We start from the raw sequence: 6295 nt of genomic DNA, 5'->3' as shown, positions 1-6295 counted from the left end.
TTGGTGACAGAAGCAAGAAATGCTGCTAAGAAACCTCCTGCTTTATTCTGGAGCGCTGCTGTGTCCTCCGCTGCCACCCAGCAGCCCTTGGAGTGCTTCCCCACAGATCTGTCTGCAGGGCCAGGGTGGCACGGGCTGCCCGGGGAGGTGCAGGCACCCAGCACAGGCTGCGATGGAGCTGTGGGTGTCCCTGCTCATTGCAGGGAATGGGGACCTGAGGGGCTTGGAAGGTCCCTTCCAACTCAACCATTCTGTGATTCTGTGGCTCTCAAAGCCTAAACAGGAAGGGGTTCTGTGCTGAGCCATGCGCTGCTGTCTGTGACCCCACTCAGCTGAGCTCGTAGCCAGAGCTGACGCTGCAGGACAGGCCCTTACATGACAGCATTCACCCTGGGTTTTACATACACGAGACCATAGTAAGTGCTAATAATTGGCTGCAGTCTGAACAAACCAATTACAAACCTGTTTCTCGCTGTTATTTGCTGAGTAATGGCTGTGTTGAGCTCTTCATAAAGCAAACACAGGATCCCAGACCTCAGCCCTGCACCGTGTGTGCCTGCGTGGCCCTGGAGGGACGGCTGCTCCCCTTCTCCTTGCTCACACCTCACTGTGCTGCAGAGCTACCATCTGGAGCTCAGCAATAGGCAAAAGGAGAGGGACAACAGATCCCAACTGCCATCATCCCAGTTTCTTCTGTGGGTAGGTTTGAGGGTCACTAATGGAGTGTGCCTCTTTGCAACACATTGGTGTCTTGGAGGTCCAAATGGGAAGGCCAAAGAACGCCCCTCGAGTAAGGAGCTTAGCCTTGCATGTCTTCGCACTGGAATAAGCCTTTGTTGAACATTTTCAAGGAGCTACCAGAAGTAAAACAATGATTCTGCTTGGCAGAGTCTGGTGGACGAAAAGAGGCACGGATATAAAGTCCTGAAGTGCTGAGAGCAGTTGGAAATAACGGATTAGTTCTTCTCTCCTGACTCAACGCCTTTATTCTTTCAGACATGATTTTTTATTGCCCGTGCTCCTCTGATGTGTTGTGGTGACTCAGTGAAAGGTCTGCAATAACGTTTCATTGCTGGGAAGTCACCAGATAGCCACAATTCATCGCCCAGGCTCACACGGTTACAAGTGCTTAGAAAACAGCCAGAAATGGGCCATAATTGATAGGAGAGGATAAAATAAGAGCTGGGGAAAGCATTGCAGAGCACGAATTGAGGAATTGCACACTCAGAAAGCAATGTTCTGGACACATTCTGGGAATGACGCGAGTTATCCAATGCTGTACCTGATGGGACAGCTGTGCTGCCACAGTGTACTTTCAGCTTTCTATTCCAACAGACCGCCCCAGGCCCTGCCTGCTCTGTGTGCTGCCTCTCAGGTGCCCCTTCCTGGGGACCCGACTCAGTGTGCTCTCTCTGCAGGGCCATCTGAGTGCCACGAGCTAAGCTTGGCTTTGTAGCAAACCTGTCGACTTAAGACATTTGGGGGCATAAATCCAATAGATCCGCGCTTTGCAGGGCGCGCTGTCAGCCAAGTCCCTTTTGCTAAAAGGAGTTACGTTCTAAAGCCAACACAAAACACAGCAAAACTGGGAGGATATAAAAACCCAGTGCTGGCCGTGCAGCATCGTACGGCCCTGTCCCGGGTTGGATCCGCTGCTCAACTATTGTCTGCTTTCAGCCCAATAGTAAAGTCATATTTATTTACTTGGCTCCGCTGCGTTAATGAAAAAGCCACTTAACAAAACAAATAGAAGGAAGGACATTTGCAACCAATTATGGTATTGCTGATCAGTCAAATTGCGCTGGAAATTACACGTTGGAGTTCACTGGAGGCAGCTGATCAATTACCTGGTAGCTTGGCATCGGCGCGCGGTATCAACTTAATAAATCAATTTAATTTCAGCCGCCGCGCCAGAATATATATATGTATATTCAATGTGACATCAATATTATATAATGATGGTTAAAACTAATTGGCCGAGCGCTGCGCTTTCTTATCTGCTTTGCAGCCCCGCCGCAGCCCGGCGGCGTTCCAGCGGCCCGAAGCAGTGTGGAATTTGGCTAGCTGTTCTTTAAATATACCCCTGGGCACCATTTAAAATGGTGTTTTTAAAGCCTTTCTTTTTTGTGTGACCACAAGGGAAGCTCTCACTCCAGCATGTAATTCAGGGCTGGCCCAACTGCCGGCGTGCTGCAATGGGAACGCGCTGCTGCTTTCCTGCAGCGGCAGATGCACATCTCCGTGGCTCTGTGCACAGCTTCCTCCTCTAACTTAACCGGGACCTTTCAGCTGCCGTAACACAGGCCTGGTTTGGAGGTGAAGGCTGAAAGGAGCAGTTTCTGCTGAAAACAAAGTTTGCTTGAAGTACAGGGAGAGATTTCTGAGATGTGAGGGCCCGGAGCGCAGCGGTGCGCGGCCATGAGAGGGTCTGTCTGAGAGCTGAGCTGCAGGTGCTCACCGTAAGCAGCCAGAAGGACAGCCCTGCAGTTCTGCAGGCACTCATACCCGTGGGGATGGGGATGTAAAGGGATGGAGGGCAAAGACCTTGCTTGCGTCGTGGTGGGCAATGCTTTGCCGAGGGCAGAGATTGAGAACAAGGAGAGCAGGAAGGAGAGGATCAGCCCATCCATCACCTGCTCAAAGGAAGGGCAGTGCTGTGTAGCTTTGGGGGCACAGAAATCCCAAATGCTGCGGGCTCTCTGCAGACAGGGGTGGCTGATCCACGTCCCTGTGCTGCGCTCCTCCTCCAAACAGCCCCAGAGCACCACTGGGCCCGGTGCTGCGATGGCAACACGGGAAGGGTGGCAGCGGGGATTTGGGCTGCTCTGCTCTGCAGCTCTGTTGCAGTCTTTGGGGGATACTGGAGTATTTTTCCAATGTATATTTCGATCACTGTGTATTTCCTTTGATGTCATCACCAATTGGCATCAAAAAGCAGGGGTGGCGCCCCGGCTTTGCACTCTGCCAAATGCTTTCTCATCTGACAGCAGCTTCACACAGATGAGGCTTCTCCTGATAGTTCCAGAACTTCCAGGCAGAAGATCACAATGAGGAAGTCTGGTCTTGCGGTGGTTTATCCTTCCCAACTCTGCCCATCACTCAAATCACAAATGGCAGTGGTCTGTGGAAGAAAGAGCAATAATTAAAAAATAGATGCTTACTCGTATTTTTCCAAACCACCAACCCAGTCTGCCCATTCCCGAGCAAAGACGCAATCAAGTAATGCTGTCCTCAATGCCAGAATGCAGAATAATGCCTAGATGGGGTTTCCAAAGATTGTTATGCTTGTCCTGTCAAATGCGGACGATTATCAGCCGGCCTTTCCTCCGCCCCAAATCTAGACATGGTAAGAACTCTCATCTGCCTTCATTTCTTTGCGTGGTTTGAGAACGTTTTCCTTTTACATCAATTTCTTTCATGCGAGAGTTCAAAGGTGCGAGGTAGGAGCGTTGGATGCAGATGGGGGAGTTGGGTCTGTGTATGCAAACAGCTGGACTGGGAGAGCATCCCATCACAGCGCGGTGGGATGCAGGGGAGGTGTGAGATCCTGGGTGCAGAGCACAGCACTTCCTTCGGGTTTCGTTTGATGTGAGTAATAGAATAACTCAGATTCTTTCAGGAGCAAACGCGGACGTCTACAAAGCAGCTCCTTCTTTCTGATTCTCTTCAAACTGAAAGCCACCATCACACTGTCTTAACTCTCATCCGCCCCAGCAGCAACCGCCTCTCTCTCTGCAGAGAACCCTTTATCACAGCTTTGGGTTTGGGTTGGTGTGTTTCCATGCAGGTGGGACAGACACTGAGGAGTGAGGCATTGTCTCCTCCCAAACTCTCCACCTGGACTGGGGAGCACCCGCCAGAAGTGCACGCGCTGCTGGTTTAGGAACGCCGATGGGAGCGCTGCTGGGAGGCGGCACTCTCACCCCAATGGGGTCCCATCGGGCGCTCTGCTGTCATGGGCAGGCAGTGGGTGTTAGCAGGGCGCAGTGGGTCTGTGCCCTTACTGCATCTCCTCCTGCCGCTTCTCTCCCAGGCAGCGCTGCGGGGATGCCGGGAGCTCTCCCCACACCTTGCAGATGTGGCTGTGTGTGTGTGCTCCCACGTGCTGTGACAGCTGCTGCCACTCAGCACACGGCTGAGGCCGCTCTTAGCTGCGGGCCGATTGCTACCGAGGGATGGGTACCTCCAGCAGCGCTGCTCAGACGGTTCATCCCGCGATCCCACTGCCGGCACGTTCGCATAAGAAGGCAACTGGGTGAGTAATACCCGCTCTGCAGACGTCGAGAGCTGGAAGGATTTTGCGGTAAACCTGTTGCTGGGAGGACGTGCTTTACTCACAAAGCCAACGACAAAAGCCTGTGCGGCAACATCTGTCCTTTGAAAGTGTCGGAGCACGGTCTCCTGTACGAGCAACTGTGTGATTATCAGAATAACTGATCTCACCGGTGCCTGCACGAAGCGGAGCGGGCGCAGCCTGCAGCCTCACCGCCTTCTGCTCGTGCTGCCCCGACAGCACACTGCTGCTAATTGCGGCGTGTTTCTTACATGGAGGTAACCGTGCTGGTCCTGAAAAGTGTTATCAAAGAGCCGTGCCGTGCTGAAGGTGGTTGCTGTGCAGGCGGAGCGGCACGCAGGGCTGGCGGTGCGTTTGCTGAACTTCCTCGAGGAAGGTGTGCGTCTGCACAAGGGAAAAGCAAACTGCGGGAGGGTCTTCTCATGTGTGAGCTGAGGAAATGAGTTATCTGCGAAACAGCCAACAGCTTTCAGTTACTGTGAAGATCGGAATCTCACTCCCAATTTCGCATCATGATACAATCCAGGCGTTTCGTTAACTTAATGCTCCCGAGGTTTAATTACCGCCGCTCTGTAATCAGACTCAAATGCAATCTGCAGCTCTGAGCTTCAAGGAGAAATGCAGCTCTGCACAAAGCAGTCAGTAAGAGGAAGGTGTATGCATGGCACCTGCTCAGGTTTTGTGCTCCCTTCCACAGCTGGGCTCGCAGCTCTGCTATTGCTGAGCATCCCGCCAGGCCCTGAGGTCTCCCCCAGCAGTCACTGAGCTCCAGAGCTCCTTGTTACTACATTTTAACTTTGTCTGAAATTTCTATCTATGTGTCTCCCCCTCTGGAGAGCTCAGGACTCCCACACCACACCTCAGCCCAGCCCAGGTCTCGCCCTGCCCTCCCTCTACGAGTTCTCACCTCTTTTCCAGTGCGCTTTCTGAGCACAGAGCTCTGCCTTCAGCCTCCGGTGAGAGCTGCGGTGCTCTGTGTTTTACTCATCGTTCTGCACATCGAGCAAAGCCGTTGCCCCCAGCACAGCCCTTCTCACAAGAAGCAGCACACTTTGCAGGCAGCCCCTCCTGGCTCGGGGAAGCAGGAGATGCCCTATTAACAGTCCTCACACAAACACAGTGCTGGCCCGGCCGCTGCCAGCACTTTCCATCCAGGAGCAGTATTTGTTTTTCCATCCTCTTAATCTTATAAATTGAATGGAAGCTGATAAAAGGGACTTCCTGAATATTACGAAACGTTCGGTGTCTGTCAGGACGGAAGACAAACAAACCCGACCTTGAACTCGGCAGGTCTCCCTGGGGCAGGTAGCGCTTCCAAAAGTCCCTGTGAGCAGCAGCTTCTCTCCTGAGCAGCCTCAGCCCCCCCAGCCCTGTGCTGCAGCCGGAGCACCGCATCCCTGCTCCAGGGGAGGAATCCTGTCCGTATCTGGCATCGTTTAACCTCCGGGGATTAATTAAAGGCTTTTTCACTTTTTCTTTCAATCCCCACAACGTTCGTCTCCGCCTCACTGAATTGGGAAAAGGGAGAGGCATTTTCTCTGGTGAATCACCAGGCTGTTTCAATTTTCGGTTTTACATCGCAGTAATATTTTGTTCCTCGGGGAATCCCACAGGAAGGCCCAGCTCCAGCCTCTCAGCATCACAGTGTTATGTCACTAACCCGAGCTGGAAATCTGCAAAGCAAACATTCTCTACGCTTGGCGGTAGTGCCCTCCTTTCCTTCCTGCTCCTTTCCCCTCTCCTGGAGGTGGGTGTTGGGGCTGCAGATAGCCCCGCTGGCTCTGGGGCCCTGTGTGCAGTGATGCTGCAGGAGCAGGATGGTTTCTTGCATCCCAGAGCTGCTGGGACTGAGCCCTGAGAGCAGCAGAGCTCTGGGGCGGCAGGATCCTGCCTGGCTCGGGCTGCTGCTGCTGGATGCAATGGGGAGAGAAGAAGAAACTCAACCCTGGGGGCTCCCTGGCTTGGTGTGTGTCATCTTCCCAAGAGCAATGCCCCAGGACG

The 6295-nt window shown here is 53.1% G+C and overlaps 1 long non-coding RNA gene across 1 annotated transcript; it reads right to left on the bottom strand.

Annotated features, from left to right (window-relative positions):
• Positions 1–1680: 1680 nt before the first annotated feature.
• Positions 1681–5913, bottom strand: LOC121106747. The gene is made up of 2 exons (XR_005839698.1): positions 5202–5913; positions 1681–3121 (listed from the first exon to the last, which is right to left on the bottom strand). It is a non-coding gene; the product is annotated as an uncharacterized LOC121106747 (long non-coding RNA).
• Between the last annotated feature and the right edge of the window lie 382 nt (positions 5914–6295).

This window comes from Gallus gallus, chromosome 13 (genome assembly GCF_016699485.2).
Source record: "Gallus gallus isolate bGalGal1 chromosome 13, bGalGal1.mat.broiler.GRCg7b, whole genome shotgun sequence".
NCBI classification, from domain to species: Eukaryota; Metazoa; Chordata; class Aves; order Galliformes; family Phasianidae; genus Gallus; species Gallus gallus.
The sequence above is the reverse complement of the archived record's forward strand: the minus strand, read 5'-3'. Positions and strand labels throughout refer to the sequence as shown.